This window comes from Cyprinodon variegatus, unplaced genomic scaffold (assembly GCF_000732505.1).
Source record: "Cyprinodon variegatus isolate N-32 unplaced genomic scaffold, C_variegatus-1.0 Scaffold35, whole genome shotgun sequence".
Taxonomy (NCBI): Eukaryota; Metazoa; Chordata; class Actinopteri; order Cyprinodontiformes; family Cyprinodontidae; genus Cyprinodon; species Cyprinodon variegatus.
In genome coordinates, this window is record NW_015150488.1 from 1527219 (window position 1) to 1547186 (window position 19968).

The 19968-nt window shown below is 36.9% G+C and overlaps 1 protein-coding gene across 4 annotated transcripts in view; it reads right to left on the minus strand.

The window, feature by feature from the left end:
* The window catches only part of znf469 (zinc finger protein 469), a 306945-nt gene that overhangs the window by 63119 nt on the left and 223858 nt on the right, over nt 1-19968 (minus strand). For 2 of the 4 annotated variants that reach the window (XM_015403769.1, XM_015403762.1), the window contains one exon: nt 2943-3048. The gene's annotated coding sequence lies outside the window, so the exon portion shown is untranslated. Of the gene's footprint in view, nt 1-2942; nt 3049-19456; nt 19572-19968 lie in introns of those variants that run through there. The other 2 variants (XM_015403754.1, XM_015403775.1) reach the window with 2 other exon arrangements.

Here is a 19968-nt window from a genome sequence, read left to right on the forward strand (position 1 = left end):
ATAATTAACTAAGATAGCAGACGACCCAGAATTCCTCATTCGGTCACGTGACCTACTAGGATGCCATGACGTTAGTTGAGTCAGGAAGTAGTCATTCTACATAGCGAGTGTATAATATTTACTCCTTATCCTTTGACGAGGAAAAATAGGAAGCAATCGGAGTCTTACTGGTTTGATTAATACTCGCTGGTTTAATCACTGCTGCACCGATCTTATGCAGAGCTGGTGGAAGTTCATTATCTTTCAGATGATGTTGTGCTTTCATTAGTTTAAACCAGAGTCTAACATTTTGTTTAGAGAGGAGATCACAGGATTTGGATTGGTTCTGTGGTGGCTGGGTTTGGTTCGGCTGGCAGCCTGCTGCTGCTGCAGGGCGTGAAGGCTGGCGGTTAGTGTTGGAGCCCTGTGTGTGGTAGCAGGCTGTGCTCCGCTGCTGAGCCTGAATGGGAAAACCGGTCCTTCATTAATCCGATCGCAGCGAGTGGTCCAAGCACCGGATCCTTTCTAATTTTTCCAGTTCCATCAAGCTTTTCTGATGCGATACTTCGCAACCTATTGGCTCACTCGCACACACCTGCTCTCCTTCTGTAATGTTTTCCAGCCATTTGCAAGTTTTACTAATTCTTACCGCTGCAGAATAATTACTTTCATGTCAATGTTGAGATCTTAACTAGAGATTAATATTAATATATTCTGGACCATACATTTTTTATGAAACAATTATCTACACTACTGTATGTTTTTTTCAGTAAGATTAATATTTTTTGTACCACTTCTGTGTAAGTTTTACTTTTTAAAAATGATCTTGATCAAAATGTTGTTGTGTTGAGCTCTCAATATTCTATTTTGAAATATATTGAAAAAGTATCCCTTGTTCATAGGAAATGTACTATTTTACAATGTTAAACTTACAGTTAATGTCAAGGAGGTGACTTTGTTTTTCTTTGCATAGACACGTGCTGTGCTTGCTGTACTACTCTAGGCATCCTCCAGGACAGAGAGCCTCGGTAGGTCTGTGGTAACAATGGAAGCTGGGGTGAGCTAGGGCAAAGATCTCTGGTCCTTCCCCACATAAACCTTTTAATATGAGGCCTCCTCAGAACCAGTCGGCCATCTAAAAGCACTAAACCCTGTAATTGACCTTAAAAATACTTTCCGTGGAGGTCGCCAGTCATGTCATTGGCCTTCGGCCCAAGCAGCGGCTGAATCTCTTCAGCCCAGAAGGAGCCTGGGAAGGCCTCACAGGGTATATTTAGTGGCCCTATCCTTTTGAGAGGAGCAGGAGATGCAGATAATGCCAGTCTGCATATAAAACCACCGCCCACGAGTGTGCCGCTGACAGTAACATTTCCCGCTCCCACGGGGACATTTTTCCTGAGGTCACAGGTTAATTACATGAAAAGCACAGTACAGATGACATTAACAAACACTAAATGGCAAGCTGTAGAGGAGATCAGACACCTCACAGAGATATGCTTCTATTCTACTATCACTGGCATTTGCCATAAAAAGCCTAAGTAATATAGTCATTTAGTGTGACGGCATAATCTCACACTTAAATGTGAGAAAATCCTAACCTTAAACACAAGAACATTTATTCCCAGGGGATAAATATCCTAACTCTAATTTAACAGTTGCAGAAGTACTTGCAGCACTAACAATCTCTCTAAAACTGTTGTAACTTAAGCATTTTGTATGCTGCCTCTATAACCTTATGAAACCTTGCAACAACTTGTCTTTTAGTAGACTTTTTATTTCCAAAAGGCATAAATATAACCTGATACAGAGCCTCAGCTGTCTTAGCCACTGGCCACTAGGTTGGATGAGGCCCCATTTGTATCTTCCGACACCACACAGAGAGCAGGATGGAAAAAAAGACAAATAAATAAATGTAAATTTCCCAGGTGAAGAACTGAATATATATATATATATATATATATATATATATATATATATATATATATATATATATATATATGCATACATACAGTTAGTGGGAGTGTGTTGGCGTGTTTGTGTGGAGACTTGTTTTTATCATGGTTTGGGGATTTTAACCTGTTCAGAAAGTCACGTCATGGGGACCTACGTACTTATGGGGACCAAAATCCTGGTTCCCATATAGTAAAGTTATTTTCTTTGAGTTGGTGTTAGGGTTAGGTTAGAGTTAGGCCATATAAAATGAATGTAAGTCAATGAAATATCCCCATAAGTCATGAAAACACGACTGTGTGTGTTTGTGTGTGTGTGTTTGTGTGTGTGCGTGTGTGTGTGTGTGTGTGTGTGTGTGTGTGTGTGTTTGTGTGTGTGTGTATGGGCAACCAGCCTGCAGTAGAGGACAGCCGTACTGATGGATGTGGCCATCCCAAATGATGGAAACATTAGGAAAAAACAAAATTAGAAAGTTGAGAAATAGCAAGAGATCAGGGAAGAACTAGAAAGAGCTTTGAAGTAGAAGGCAATTGTAGTTGCCATGGTCATTTGAGAACTCATGGCAGTAACCCCCACACAAGAGAAGTGACTCCAGCAGATACCTGGAGCAATGTCAGACATCTCAGTCCAGAATTGCACAGCTCTAGGGACAGCTAAGATATTGCCAGGAACCCTCAATCTCCCAGGCGTCTAGACAGGACCTGAGCTTGAGATGAAGGAACCATAGACCTGGCATAGGAGTATAAGGGGTTGGTTCAAAGAGATCTTTTATAAAAAATATATATATATATATTTATATTTATATATACATAAAATTTCACTGTTTTATATTGATGTTTTTGTCTTTTCTTATATCATAAACATGGATGTTCCAAATCTCTGTATTGGCCTGGCTTGGTCAGATAACCAAGTTTAGGTAAGAAACCCTAACCTGTTCAATTCAATTTGTTTCAAGTTAAATTTGCAAGAAGTATGAAAATGTAGAAAGGTAGTTAATGCCAACTGTTACGTACTGTATGTTGGCGCTCTCTGACGTTGTGGGGCTGTATCACTTCCAAAGCCCTCAGGAATCATGTCCACTAATCACTGCATCGTGACTTCTTTACTGGAATCTGTGGACTGAAAATAGGTGGTTATTGAGTATTTGAATAGGTAAATGAACAGGTTGATATTTGCCCTAAAAGCATAGGGCCAGAAAGGAAAAATAAAACAAAAAAAGATTGCTCAGATATCAAGATCTCCTCCTTATATGGACATCTTAAGTCTTCAATCTGAGTCCTACAAAAACCAAAGACAGACCCACAACTCAGGTTGCCGTTGTTCAATCTTTTTACCATAAGCCTAAATAAACTTTGATGTAATTGTTGACCAAAAAAGAAGACTTAAAGCAAAAAATATATATATTTTTGGTTGTTTCTTTTCTTGAAGTACACAGTGATAAACTGAGCATTATATATTAGATGACATGAACTAAGTTATTTTTGTAGGAAACATTGTATGAATCTCTAAGCCAAATGAATTCCTATTTCTTTGTAATGACTGTTTTTCTACTTGTCCTGTTCTAGACATTTTAGATGGATAATCTTCTTACGAGTAAAAGCGGATGTTTGTGGTCTTATTAAAATAAAAATGAAAACAAAAAATAGGGTTAATTAAAGACTAATCTTTGTTAAATCCAACGAGGAATCATACAAAGTGTAACATTAATTAAACATGAATTGTGATCACCTGTGACACCTAGTGCATTAAAACAAGATATAAGTTTAATCACTGCAGAATAATGGTATTGTGATAAAAGATAAACACTTTAATGGCTTTTCCTGGGTCTCTACCAACTGTTTTGATGTGGGATGAGTATCAAAGTCATATCAGAGGAGGATATTAAATTGCTGGCTTAATAAGAATTCTTATTTATTTTATGAACAATAAGTTGTAATGAATAATTTTTTGCAAAACCACAAAACATAACACCCCACAAACATCAAACTATACAGATAACATATAGTGGATATTGTTACTTTTGTTGTTAACACTATTGTTAACACTATGAATTGGTTTAAAACTAAATGTTGTGCACAGGTTAGCAGTATAGTCCCATTACTTAATGTTATAACCGAACTGAAGCAAACTATAAAAGTAGGTAAGTTTTATGTAGAGTAGCATCTGTTAATGAGCTTTTGAAGGCATGCAGGGACAGATGTGTATGGTCAAAAAAAGACCTCTGTGAGTCTTAAAATACTTTTTTTTATGTTCAACTCCACAATCACTGTGATGTATATTCAAATGAATTTTGTGGATACCACTTTATCTCCATATGTTTCCAGCTGTAGATCCATTAAATGTGACTGGCAGTATAAGTGTCCACAACAAAGAGAGAGTGCATGCCAAAGCATCCCCAAACTTAAACTCTTTCACCTGTTGTCACTCACATGCTATGCTCCTGATGGTTTCTCTTAAAGACTTTTGTCAGAGACATCTGGAAAACAACTTATGAACCATTCCATGAAATATTAAAGCTGCACAGGAATCACACTTTTTCCTCTGTGTTGTAAATATTTTAAACATGAAAACTTGAGCTGATGTAAGAAGAAAAGCTCAGACGTCTGCCTGTGTGGAACTCCTTAGTCAGGCAGACATTCCATAAAATGAAAGTCTCCTGGCATCTCAATACGCAAATACTGGGACACGGATGACGGCAGCAGAGTGACGATACAAGGAAGAAAACATCTGAGCATGGTTAAAAAAAAACTCCATGAATGCCGACTGGCCTTTAAGCCCAGCAGGTGATGTAATGAGTGCTCCAAGCAACAAGTGGAGATTGACTCCTCACAGCTGGCAGCTGATGTGTTGCACTTCTCACATCTGTCAGGGTCTTATCAATCTTACTTTGGAACATAATAGAAATTTTCTATCTCTCTAGTGGATGAAAAAAGAGCAACAGGATAGTATATCCACATCACATGGGAATCTCATTTTAAAATTCTTTCTAATGACAGTGAGAGACTCTAGATCACTTGTTCCTGACTGTCCTTATGGAGATTACAAGCCTTGGCAGGTTTCAGCAAAAACCTCCTCTACCTGTAGATTTCATGACCTCCAGCAAAACTGTTACAAAACCCTTTATTCATCCATAAAACTATTTGAAATGATATTTTGTCTTTTTTTTATACCTTTGGGTTATTTTGTAAGATGTTCTTCTATATAAAGCAGATATCCAATCCACAAAATTAGAAGGAAAGAGCTCAAAAAAGAGAAAGAGCATTAAAACCTCTATTCTAGAGCTGCAATCCCCGTGCATGAAATCCTGGCCCAAAAAAAACAAAGAAAGACTTTTGATCTGCTGTATGAAAGGACAGCTACAGTGCTCAACTGGCCAGGGGTTCGTGTGCTTTCTGTGGTCATGGCGACAGATCTGCCGACCACTCCTTGCCCATCTGGGCTGCCGGTGGTGTTCTTCTCTCTGAGGACAGCGAGTTCAAACCAGTAATTTGGTTCAGATGAGCTAAAGTCGTATTTCCAGATTAATATGAGCCACATTCTTTCAAAACTGTACTGTCTTTCTTCTTAGTCTGGATATTTTTTTCACATCTTACATGTTTAAATCGTCTGGCTAAGGATAAAAGAGAGCAGTGAAGAAGAGAAAGAAGAAGTTTTAAGCTCGGTTAGGTTAACCAATTGCAGTATGGCCCTTGTCTCTTATTTGATTTTGTTTGTAATCATCTTCTGAAACAGGATTAGTGTTTGTTAAGTCAAAAATACAACTTACCCCTTCATAAATTCTGTGATGAATAAGTATTTTTTTAGATCATACATCAGTTGAGGAAAAATCTACAGTTCTTTCTTTAAATTTAAAATCGGAGTCTTATGTTTATGAATCTCAACAGATGTATTTAACTGTAATCAAATAGCACAAATTCAACTTTGAAACACATACTCATTAGCCTCAGAGTGATATATATCAAGTGTTCATTTTTTTATGAAGTTAATAATTATGGCTTCTCCCTTTGTCCAATGACAGAGTTTTAAAGACTTATTTTAGTGAATTTATGGTAATTGGCCCATACATATGTAGCACTTTTTCAAGTCAGGAGACTAGACCGAAGTGCTTTAACCTAAATTCAGTCATTCATTTCGTCACACACTCACACCCTGATAGTGGTGAGCTAGAGTACATTTTAGCCACAGCTGACCTGGGGACCATTGGTAGAAGCAAGGCTGCCAGAAACAGGCACCATCGGGTCCTCTGACCACCTTCAGCAGGCAATGCAGTTGAAAGGTCTTACCCACGGACACAACGACATTGAAAGTTGAAGCTGGGGCTTGAACTGTCAACCCTTCGAATGCAAGGCAAACTCCTACAACCGATGACACTGTCGCCGCGATTTATCTCGAAATATGTTAGTAAAATAATCTATTTTAAAGATTTAAGGATTTGTCATATGAACCTTCCACAGCGCAGGTTTTCTGGTTATCATTTAATCTACATCCTTAAAATCAGAGCCAAACATGAAAAAGGAGCATACAATCTTTCTCTGCAACAAACATCCAGAGAACTGCAAAAATCAGAAAGTATGTTCTTATAAAGAGCCAAAAAAATTAGTGTAAAGTTTTCTTTAACTGTTCTATTAAGGTTCTTAAATATTCAATTCTGTTGTCCAGTTCTGACATATACCTCGGTTTTCATCATATAAAGCACTTAAAAAAGCCATGTTGCTATAATGCGATATGCGAATAAACTTGGCTAGTCTTGCCTCTACTCAATTCAATTCAGTATATTTCCATAACACCAACTCACAACACTTCATCTCAAGGCACTTCACAGAGACCATTCAATCAAATCATACACGCAGGATGGCTAAAAGTTTTCTATCTATTGCTTGCAATGACGGCAGGATTTCCTCCTGGATAAGCATGTGGCAACAGTAGATATAGTATTCCTTTACACCGTGCATGCATGCAACAACAGTGGAAAAGAATAACTCCCTTATAACAAGCAGAAACCACCAGCAGAATCAGGCTTGGTATGAGCGGCCTTCTGTCAAGGCAAACACGCAGTTCAAGGAGATGGAAACAGATATATGAAAGCAATATTGAAGCACTGATTCAAAAAAGAGTTGGGACAGTAATTTAGAAAAGGTAGTGGATACCTAGCTTTGTATTGTAGGTGGCTCTGGCTAAAAAATAAACAATTAAGCAGATGGGCTGTGAGAGCGTTTTCATGTCAAAAAGGATGAAAAAGAGGAAACGCAGTTAATCATGGTAAAAGCCTACAGTTATATCTAGAAGAGAAGAAGGACAAAATACCTAAATATAGACTAAACTCTATCGTCTATAATAGAAGTTGTTGTTGTCAGCAACCCAGCTGATATCTCCCTCCAGGATGGTGTCACAGCTAAATAGAACACTAAGCCAGAGTGAAAGAACATAAAGTTGTGGGTTGAACTAACAAATAATTCAGACTTTGAGAATAGAAGAATGAATCAGAATGATGAAAAGTGTTTCCCATGTACTCCAGTACCCTAAGCCTATAGCAGAATAACTATAGAGATACCCAAGGATAACCTGAGCCACTCTAACTCTAAACTTTATTAAAAAGGAGAGTTATAAGCATTTAATTTCCACGAGTAACTGGCACCACATTAGGATTTTATCTTTGAAATATACTTTTCAAGGGCAAACACTGGCTGGAGCTCGATGTTATACTTGCAGAGAGATTTAAATGTACAGCAGTGTGATGATTTTTTATGTTATCTGACTGTTGATTGCAGATAAATAAATTAGATATGTTATTATTTTCCACAAATACAATGGGAGTATTAGAAGACAAGACACTGTTGCAGGGTATGCATTTTCCTTGAGAACCCCAAGGGGAATGTGTAAAGGAACAAACTAGGCACAAACAGAGAACTCTCCAGCTAATAATCTGAATATCTGGAACCTGTGTCAAAGTAAAACCTTATTTCTATGGTTTTCTTTGCTTGCATACTTTGAACTTTTACCCATTGCAAGTGATTATCTCTGACATAATTGGGCTGACATTGATATGTTGGACATTGATATGTTGGACAGTGATGTAAAAAAATTTTCTTGGCATTTTCATAAATGAATCAGCATTGCGTTTTTGTTTCTGTTACTGAGAATTTTGTCAGCATAAATGTTCAACATTAAATATTTTCAACATGTAACAAAATACAATCTTGAAAATATAAAGGTCAAAAAGAAACTGATTACTTTCACAAGGCAATGTAAGTATGAATACTTATTTGGCACTTATTGTGCCTTAGTTTTACAATACAATTGTAAGCTAAGGCACAATGTGACCTTAATTCAATTTTTATGTCAATATGCAACACATATCCAACAGTCTCATGCAGTCTGAATGGCCTTTTCACCTCTCCCAGAAAATCAGATTTTTGCCGCCCCTATATAGGGCACAAAATAAGTATATAAAATAACTGGTATAAAATGACTGACTGAAGCTTCCTAATTCAAATTGAATTGATTGATTTCAATTTAATGGAGTTGACAGAACTGAACTGATTTGAATCCTGTTAACTATGGTTGACTGTTTTGTTAATACACTCAATGGAAATTTTCCTAAGTTATTTGAACTATACATGAGATCCATGTTGGTTGTCAGAGAAGCTTAAAAGAAACGTGGTAGTAAGGTAGTGTTGCCAGAATTTGTAGTTCTAACCTAAACTAAGTGATAGCCATAACATTTATGCTTTATAACCAATACCTCTTTGCTGAATGCTTTGCTGAAATCCATTTTGCTGAGCATGTCTTGCATAATGAAACCAAAGTTGAACATAGTATGTATCTGTTTTGATTCAAAATCCATTTTCTTTGAAACTTTCCTCAGCTCTCCTCCAACGGCTGCTCTGCATGTGTATGATGTCAGGCCCGTTCAATCTTGTTTTGCTAGGTACTCTTCAAACAGAGTTTCTGAACATTAGAACTCAACAGTGTCTTTTAAAGAAAACATAAAATTAGTGGTCAATTATTTCTGCCCACCATGTCATTAATTCATTTATTTACCATAAATAAGTTCAATCAATTTAAAATTCCATGAAATCATACCAAAAATGTCCCGCAAATGTTCACGGACCACAAAGATATTATTTTATATTCTTTAGATGATCTATCAGAATAGAAAGCCAAAGAGGGGGCTAAACCATTTAAATCTCCCTTGAAACCAAAGAAGTCAATATTCTCTCTGTAAGTAAAGCATGTGTTTTCCTCAAGACTAACTTGTGTTGTTTTACAGCAGCTGTCTTAATGAGGTGCCATGTGAGACATGACAAGGACATGTTATAGTTACTGTGAAAGTGCAGATTAGTGTGGAAATATTGTGGTTAACATCTGAATAATAACATCTGAATGTTATTATTTTTATGGAAAGAAATCAAATTCTTTTCAATGGGGAACCTCTACAAGTCAAAGTGTGTGATTCTGGCCACACATTGGCAGTACTCTCTTAAAGAATGATTACATAAAAGGAGCAAGTATTGGATTTATCACATGACCACATACAAAAAGAAATATCTGACCTTTAACAGGTCTAGTCAATTTTTGTCCCATTTTAGTTTAATTTTCTTCTAAACATCTCCAATCAACTATGCTTTTCTCCCTAATGTTGTTTTGCTTTCTTAAGTGTCTGACCTTCCAGCATAGCAACCGCCACCTTACAAGGATGGTGGGAAGAATCAACTTTGCAAGTGTTCATTCAAGTCGTCGGAATGGCAGAGTTAACACTGGACTCATCTACACATTCCCATGCTTGAGCTAGCCATTAACCTCGGTGACCTGTAACTGTGTGTGTTTGTGTGAGTGTGCTCTCTGTGTTTGCATATCTACGGCTCCTTCTGTAGTGGATGGCCAAAGGGACCACACCAGAAGAACAGACGAGCTCTTCTATTATAAACAACTTTTAAATCGGACACTGTAGTTGAGCACTGCCCCCCACCCCCACCTCCAACAGATTTCCAACCAGTGGAGAGGACTGTTATGCACTTATCTAGAGTTAAAGAATTTTAATATTGAGAAACCTCTGCTACTAAATCATGCATTATTTTTCTATAAATTCTGACAAGTTGTTAAATATGTTCAATAATGCCATGATTTCTAACTGTACATTGTTAACTGCTGTTGCTGTTTATAAAGTGATTCACTTTTTTTGCACATCAGTGTGTTTCATCTTCGCCCCCTTTGATCCAGACCAATATCTCTGTGAGCATGGCCTGAAACAGGCATGAGTTGCATATTTCTGTTGATGTATCCAGCCAGTGCACGTTTGGCCTGGTGGAATGTAGCTTTGCATTGCTTAGTGCAGTGTAGATTTATGTTAGTGCTGTCGGGTATACATGTGGCTAGCAGATGGTAGTATTGTGCACTCATAACTGCTTACTCTTTCCTCCAGCCAATCCCTGCTGAATCTCCAAATATAAACGTTGCATAATAAAATTAGTGTACAGGGCTTTTTTGTTTTTGCATTTTAAATACTTTCAATAGTCATCATCTAAATCAGTGTTCATATTTCTATTTATTCCATTGTTAAGACTATCCATATATAATATATTTTGACAGAATAAACCCATTTAATATGGAAATTATAGAATGGACTGAATGACTATGGGATTTATTAATACAAGGCAGAGTAGAGGTTTTTAGCATCAATGCGTTTGAGAATACATGGATTGGGAAGATGAGGTTTACTAAAAGATCAGCCCATTAGGTACTGGGATGTCGGTTTTGCAGTCATCAATTTACACGACTAAATAGTTTTTAACGTATTGACAGTTTGTGGCTTTTAAGTTTTTAACACAGGGGTTAGATTTATTTGTAGTGGTACTGGTATTGGCTTGAATAGTAATTTTTGACAACTACGGATACAAATAGGAGTATTGATTTTATCTTCATTATATAACAGCCTCATACACTTCTTTCTTTAGAGAAAGGTTGTGTTCATCGAGCTGAATTACAGTTATGATGAAATCATTATCAAAAAGAGGGTAACAAAATTTAAGACTAATATTTAAATAATGCAAATATTTCAGGAATTATGTAGTTGTTTGAATTACATTGAATTAAACTGAGGGCTACAAGGTGACAAGCTGTATAGTATCTTTCTACATAGCAAAATGAATTTGTGCGTGCATGTAGGATTGTTTATCCAGTATGTCTCTGTGTTTCTCTGTGACCCGTTGAGTTGTACAGAGTGACCCAAATAGGTAGACGTGCATAGATTATGGAGTCTTAAAATATGTTTTAAATTGGTCTGTGTTGAATTAAACCTGACAGATAAATGTAATATTGCAGAAACTGATTTAGTATCTGAACTACCTAGAATTGGTTAAAGGCCAATCTATTTGATTATGAACAGCAGCAAGTTAAAGTGAATTGAACAAATCTGAATTAAAGTTAAACTGAATTAGTAGCATATTATTGAAATAATGAGTGAAATAAAATGAGATTTCAATCAGACTGATCTATACATTTCTTCATAGAGACAATACCAATACAATAATTGAGAGGGCTCAAGAGGTTTAGTTGTTACACTTTTCTGAATCACTCAGATCCTAAATAAAGCAGGAATATATACTGAACATTTGGTAATAGTTTCTAATATTCAAATTTGTCTGATAATGCTTTTGAATAAGAAATCCCAACCTTCTGGGTAAGCAGAGGGTTTACAGTCAGATGATCATGCAGGAAAGTCCTTCTATATCTAATTGCAAAGGCTCTAATTCCTCAAAGTTAACAATTTATGTGTTAAACCAATGATGCCTCTAAATACATGGAAGCAGATAAAAGAGGTTGGCAAACTACCAAATTTAAATCCTTTCAAACTCTTAGCTGGGTCAGTGTAAGAAAACCAAAAGGAAATTCATGCTACTCGTCTTATTTTGATTTTTGCCACCCCTTATACTCTTCTTTACTAATTAAGAAACACTAGTATAATGCTAAAAAGTTGTATAACTCTTAACAAGCAAGTAGGCGGCATGTTCTTATGAAATTCTATAACATGCACTTGCTTACAAACACTACTGAATTTCAAAAGAGTGACTATTAAGTCATACATGCACCAGGGCCTCTCAGTTGGGAAGATTTAGTTTTACTCTTGTACACGGCAATGCAGACCATCAAATTTACACTCTGGAACTAGTTTTCAAACTGGTTAGTTTTCAGAGAAAACGTGCATCAATGCACTTTAGGAAAACAGCAGAAATGCAACATAACTACTCAAACTCTGTAGGACTAAACTCAAGAGGTGTGTACCAAGTGTTCATTTTGAGAGTTTCCTTCAACACTAACAGCAAGTCATCCAATTCCATCAGTCTTGCATTTATATGCAATTTTACCAGCTGACAAAGTTTTGTTTGGTTTCAAGGTGAAGTCAGACCTTTAACACCAGCTGTATGAAGCATGTGTCTTTACCATCATCTGATTGTGTGTATAATAATTATAAGTTGGACAGGTTGAAGCGGTAGTGAATACAGCCGTGAACTACCAGTGAAGCTTGAAGGAAATCCCCTTTAAACCTGCAAGTTGGGAGCCAGTCATTATGATTAGTCTAGCATTTAGAAATTAAATTTTAGCTAGAATTAGCATGTGGTATAAATAATTTAGACAGCCTCAAGTGCCGAAGTATGGGAGCTTACCAAAGAACACTCAGTCTCATAAAAAAAAACCCAATCAGAGATGAGTGTTCCTTTCCACAGACCTTAAAATAGCATCAGATGCATGGATGAGATTTATGTGCAGATGCAGATAAACACATAGATGTAATCAGACAGGCACACCCCCCCTCCTTCCATATCCTTCGTTTTGCAACTGTTTCATTTTGCAAATGGGATCCCATTCTCAGAGTCTGGGAATGTACAACTGTGTGGTTTTTTGTCACACTTCGCGCCACAACTTTGGGAATCACCTCGAGGTGCTCTGATTCATCTCTGTTTGTGTGGGTGTGTGTGTTTTTCTATGTGTGCATATACAATGTCTGAATGCACCAAGTCAATGAGACCACAGGGCTGAGACCACAAAAAGTTCAGGAGTCTAAGTAGTGTGACAAAATCCATCTATGTAGACACACATGTGTGACCACAAATCCACACATGTAGGCACTCAAATGCAAATTCACACATGGCTTGGGACAAAAGCAATATTTGTCACTGCCATGCTACCATGTTAAAAAGTGGCACTATCATTGCATACTGCTTTTAAGTATTTGTGTCTTTTAGAAAAGTATTATTCTTCTTTTACCCAAAATAACAGTGGCAAGACATTCTATCTGAAGGCACAGAACATAGCAAGAAAATGAAATAACGCCAATTTCCTCTGATTCATCGTCCTGTATCTGCTTGGTAACCACACTCCCAGTTAGATTAAAGAATATTCAGCTTTATTTTCAAAGGAGGATTTTCTTTTGCTTTATTGTTATTAACCACACTGTTGGTGAAAAAAGGAAATGAGAGGCCAAAAACAGTGCCTCAGTTCCAAGATATTCTCTTAGACAAAACATCTCAAACAAAAAATATAAAAACAAATAGAGAAAAAACAAAACATAAAAACAGTTTTGAATTCTATACCTTTACTACTAATAAATAATTCTGAAATATAAGCAGGTCTCCCTTTAATAAGCTTGGCAGATGTTCTGGCCGGATTAGCTATCCGAACCATTTTTTTGAATGGTGCAGGTATAACTCTTGTGGTACAAGAAACTGTGTGAGCTTGTTCTGCTCCTACTCAGGATGTCCTAGAGCAAAAATACCAAATCATAAATTCTCTCTGATCCATCTGTCTAGGGGAAAAAATAGCTCACTTCGAGCAAAACATCTGTGAAACTCATTAATACTTCTGTGTCTTAATTATAAATATATAAATATATGAAATAATAAGAATTTGTGTTTATGTTTTATCTCCACCCCAACCTGCTCGAGGACTTTCAAGCGTCATGGATTTGAGGAAACAACCACTGACGGATTAGGTCGTAGGGGTTTGCATGTAAAAGTGGTTGTCGCCTTGCTTTACATATATTTTCATTATTATGTGCTGTATGGATCGTTGTTTTGTGTATTCACATAACAGCTGCTTCGCAGTCTTGCATAATATTCCAGTTGCGAGTCATTATAATCTGACTGGGAGTCTGAATCAGGTTTGTTGGGCTGCAGTAAGGGTTGCTGAGCCAAAATGTTCAAAGAGCCATATTGAACAAAAAAAAAAACAAAAAAAAAACAAAACAGATCTGTCAAGAGCCGCAAAAATTTGAAAGTATTATATAACCATTCTAAGAGATCTAAGTGTATATTAGCCCACTATCAAAATGACTAAGTAGGCTTAAATACAAAATAAACATTCATAATTAAATGTTTATTTTCCCTGAACTGCATCCTGGAGAAAATGACACACCATGTAACTAATCTGCTTTACAATATTTGTTGCTTTCAGTTTAATTTCCATTACAGTATTTTTTAAATCGATGGACTTATAGAAATACAATAAAGAAATCAGATTTTTTTGTGTTATTTTTATTTTGAGGATTTGGAGGAAAAAAATGGAATATGCATAATAGGAATCCTGCAATTTCAAAACTCCTTGTGAATATAAAAATGTATTTCTCTTCTAACCACAGATATACAGTAATACAGTCCTCTTTTTCCCCCTTATTTGGGCAACAGTGCAATACAATTAGCCTGTAAAAGCAGCCTTTTGATAAGGTAAGTAGGCTATTCAAATGAAAGTAAATAAATATAATTTAATTACAGTACACCACTGCTTTGTTTACAACAGGCACCTGCCTGGCATCATGCAGCGCTGAAACGCGTACTGCAGGCACCAACGCAAATCTTTGTTGGTAGAAATGTTTGCTTGAATCCATTATTATAGAAATATTTACAGCAAAGGAAAATATTAAAAAATATTTTTTGTCATCCTACACGCTATATTAAAAGAAAGAAACAAACAAAAATCTATCTACCGGTATCCATTTTGTTTGTTTTGAAAAAGCTCCAGTGATTCGCAATGGAGGGCGCTAAAGAGCCTGGTTCTGGAGCTAAAACCGATAGCTTTTGTGTCTTGAAAATCAAAATTTGGATGATATACTTAGTAGCTAAAAAAAGTATTCATACTTACATTTCCTTGTGAAAGTATGACCCTTGAACTCTTTGACCTTTTTGGCACATTTCAGGCATCAAACATAAAGATAAAAATTTTAAATTTTTGTTAAGGATTAACAACAAGCGAGGCAAAATCATGTTGTGGGATGATATTTATTGGATATTTAATTTTTTTATGAAATAAAAAACTTAATTAATTGGCCCCTTTACTTTCAGTGCAGCAAAATCTCTCCAGAAGTTCAGTGAGGATCTCTGAATGATCCAATGTTGATCTAAATGACTGATGATGATTAATAGAATGCACCGTAAACAATGCACCTGCACTGTGGTAGTCTCAGAGGTCCCTTTAAAAGTGCAGAGAGCATCATGAACAAGGAAGACACCAGGCAGGTCTGACATACTGCTGCAGAGAAGTTTAAAGCCAGATTTGAATACAAAAAGATTTCCCAAGCTTTAAAAATCCAAAGCAGCACAGGGCAAGTGATTATACTGAAATTGAAGGACCACATCATATCAGACCACTGCATATCTATGAAACCCATCCGACCCTCTAAACCTTCAGCTGAAACAGGAAAATCAGAGATGCAGCAAAACGGCCCATGATCACTCTGGATAAACTGCAGAGGTGGGAGACTCTGTCCATAGTCCAATCAGTTATATACTGCACAAATCTGGCCTTTAAGGAAGTAAGCAATTCCTTAAAGATATCCATTAAAATTTTGTTTAAAGTTTACCACAAGACACCTAGGAGACACAGCAAACAGTAAGAAGGGGCTCTGGTCACATGGCACCCAAACAGAGCTTTCTGGCAACAATGCAAAACGTTATGTTTGGAGTAAAAGCAACACAGCTCATCACCCCGAAAAACACCACCCACATTGTCAAACATAGTGGTGGCAGTATCATGGTTTGGGCCTGCTTTTCTTCAGCAGGGACACGGAAGCGGGGTAAAATAGATAGGAAGATGGAAGGGAACAAATATAGGGCCATTCTAGGAGAAAACCTGTTGGATCTTCCAACAAGACAATGAGACAATATATATATATATATATATATATATATATATATATATATATATATAATTATCATATACAATGGAATGGTTCACAAATAAACATATTCAGGTGTTAGAATGGCCAAGTCAAAGTCCAGACCTGAATCAGGAATCTGTGGAAAGAACTGAAAACTGAAAGACTTTAGGCTTGAGGCAAGTATAGCAATTCACTTTTCAGGAGTGCAAAGACCCTAAACACACAGAGCAACCAAATATGGTTTAAATCATATCTGATTTGTTATAATGACATGGTCAGAGTTTAAATTTAAATCTAATGTAGATATGTGCGACAACCTGGCAAACTCTGAAGTTGTTCAGATTATCCTGGAGGAATGAAGGCTGCAAGTCAATGACTCAATCTGGTGAATTTACTTAGAAAAAACAGCAACTTCTTACCAATCTGTCTGCATCCTTTGATTCATTTTACTTTGCAAAGTGCCTTGAGATTGCATTTGCTGAGATGTGAGGCATTATAAACAAGCTGATTTGATTTTGATTGTTGATTTCACATCAACCTAGTTTTAACTAATATTCAAATCAGTTTGAACAGAGCATTCAAAAAGCAAACCAGGCAGAGCTTCTAGAAGAGTTGTTACATAAGATCAATGACTTCTATGCTGTAGGTAGTATAATTTTGGTGGAGTTAGAACAATTATTTTCATTTAATTTAATTATCATGGGGAAACTGGCTCCTTATACAAACTTTCAAGATGCAAATGATCTGTTTCAACAAATTAGATTTTCATTCAGGGATTCAGGTATTCAGGTGTAATGATTTTGCTAACTTTGAACAAAACTCTCCTGATGATGTTATACTGTAGCCATCTTTAACCAGGCACATTACATGCTTCAGAAAGAACTTACCGGTAAGATTTTTCTTAAATGTTGTCTGCTTGCAGTACATAACCACATATTTCCACTTTGCCTCAACCTTAATTAAAACCAACTCTCTGGAATATCATAATGTCTGCACTTGCACACGCATTGAGGAGCAGGTGAGGGCTTGCATGAGTTTTTCTCTTAAAAAAATAAAGTATCTTACTCTGTGCATACATCTCTGCATGAACACATAGATACAAAAGTGGGCATGTCTATTTTCAACAGCCAACCTGCCTTTTTTTAATAAACACTTCAGGTTCAAATGTGCAGTCTGCCAACAGTTTGTTACAGTACCTCTTTAATATGGAAGAACATAGTACATATTTTAGTTGTGTTTTAGGTTCCAGAAAGAAGAGACGCAAAGAGAAAAGACAGAGGAAATTTAGTTAAATAAAAAGAAATGCATAAAGCTACAAAGAAACCAAATCTAAAATACTTGTTTAAGAAATATGACCAAAATAACAGGTTAGAATGTTTAATTGACCAATAATATTATAGCTTTGCCAGTCAGTCTCAGTCAGGGACAACATTCATATATGGTTTTGATTAAAGGAGCAAAGCAGGAAGAAGGGGAGAAATGTAGGCTAAAAAGTCTTCAGATATGGATTTCATTGCTGCAGAATTTATTGGACGGCTCAAGCGTTGTACACCAGGCCAAAAAAGTTGTCAGAAAGCAGGACAAAAAATGTTTTTCACGTCTTTGCACCACTGACACATCCTTTTATTTGGCTGACGTTTAATGTCTTTGGCTGTGAATGACAATCGTTAGCTTTTCTGTTTTAGATCGCCAGCGTTTTCAGTTTCTGTCAAACTCCACATGCATATTATATTGTTCTCAGCGGACTCTGCAGTTCTGCATCTGTACATCTGCATTCCTGATGTCCTGTTGCATCCAATCTCATAAATCAATCAATTTGCCAATAAAACATTTTAAAGGAATACCGAGTATTAGTCCCTTGATAGTGGAAACAAGATTTTAATCGCTGGCTCCTGGAATTGTGTCCCCTACTCTCTGTCCAATCAATTTAGTTTAAATTGATGGATAATATATGGCACCAATGTACGAAGCAAACACATTAAATTCATTCACATACATTTTGCAAGAAATAAACCAAGGTTTATTGCCTTACTACTGCTTAGTCTGACTCAAAGCGAACCCACACACTTCCTTTCGCCTCGGAGGTGGAATGTAGTAACCTTAGCTAATTATATTGAACACAACACTTATTTGGCAGAAAAGTCTAAGATGTGAACACGTTGTGCCAATAAAAAGATCATATCAGCATGTGCAACTGCTCAGTTTATATTGTGCATTGATCAAACAAAACCCTCAAACAGGCCAGGACACACACGTGCAGTGCAGAATCCATGTCTCCTACACTCAGACAAGCTGATGGCACACCTGGCAAAATACAGCGCTGCTATTACACAGGGGGAATGCCACACCTGGCAGGAGCAGGTATGATTTTCCACTTTTAAACTGAATGCTGTAGTTAGGCTGGCACAAAGCAGAAGATTGGCATGACAGGGCAGGCGCAAGTTTTGCAGGTGAAGAGATGAGGAAGACAACTTGGTAGATTGGAACATATCAATTGAGAGATGAATTTGCAGAAGCATTGGAGCTCTCTGCCTATTTTTCCACAGGACTGACACATGGTGAGCAGCCACACCCTGGAAATCTTTTTTTTTTTCTATTAAGTGCCAGCTGAATGCTGCAGGGCTACAATTGACAGATAAATCTAAGAAAAAGAAAAAGAAAAAAACAGTGCATTTTGAAGCCAAGGGTTTACAGTATCACTACAGGTATGAGCAGAATGATTAGTGCAGCCACATCATACTACAGTATTTGAACACAGATTTGAAAACGTGCCTTCTTGCAACATCTATATTGAAAAAAAAAAGTCTGTCAATCTTCTACAGCTGATTTCTGCTTCTTGTCTGTGTCAAAACATGCAATTCCTTCTGGAAATACAAATCTTTTCTAGCTGGAAACCACTACTCTGAATGTGACAACAAAACCTGTAGACAGCCCATATTTTGTCCAGATGAGGTCCTGAGTCTTTGGTTTGTCTGTCCCTAAGTGAGTGTCCACTGATAATACAGCTGAACAATACCTCACTCCTGGAGCCCTCTCAGAAATTGAAATCAAAGCAAACGTAAAATTAATCAAATGCATGTGCACAACTGTATCCACCCTTATGCACTGGCTCCCAATGAGTCTCTTTATCTCGGCTCACATTATGATTCATGCTGAAACCAAACTGATTTTGGAAAAGCAAAGCACTCAAAAAACATTCAACATTTTGATTCCTAATGCAAGAATAATTTGCACAGTGGAATACAAATAGCAGCCTTTACTAAGTTGGATTAAAAACAAATGAAATAAAAAATAAACAAAACCCCTTTTATCTCCCATGCACATCAAAGCTTAGCCACATTTATCAAAAATGTTGAAGATATTTTACCCTCAGCTCACCCTTTTATGCTGCACAGTCACTTTTTCAAACTCCAGTACATCAGGTGTGCAGCAGTCACTCTTCTTCTTCCTCTGCCTCCCTTTCCTTCACCCACTGCTCAACCTGTAGTTATAGTGTGGCACTAGTTGCACTCAGCTGTGGTGTGTGGTGAACTAAGACAGAAGGAAGGAGGAGAGATGGGAGGGATAGAAGGACAAATGAGTCCTGCCCAGACCGATGATAGAGGCTTCCAAAAAAACGCCCTCGGAGGAGAAAAGATTAGAATATTTCGCTTTGCTTGAAGTTTAACTTTCTCATCACTATGTTGTTTCCACTGGCTTATTTTACCAGCTTCATTTGTTCTCTGTGTCTTTGTCCCAATAAGTTTTCCTACAACCAATTGTGCCTTCCTGATGTTCTGCCAATTCTTAAACCACAATTTCTGCTTGCCTTGCTCTCTGCTTCTTCTATCTATCTATCTATCTATCTATCTATCTATCTATCTATCTATCTATCTATCTATCTATCTATC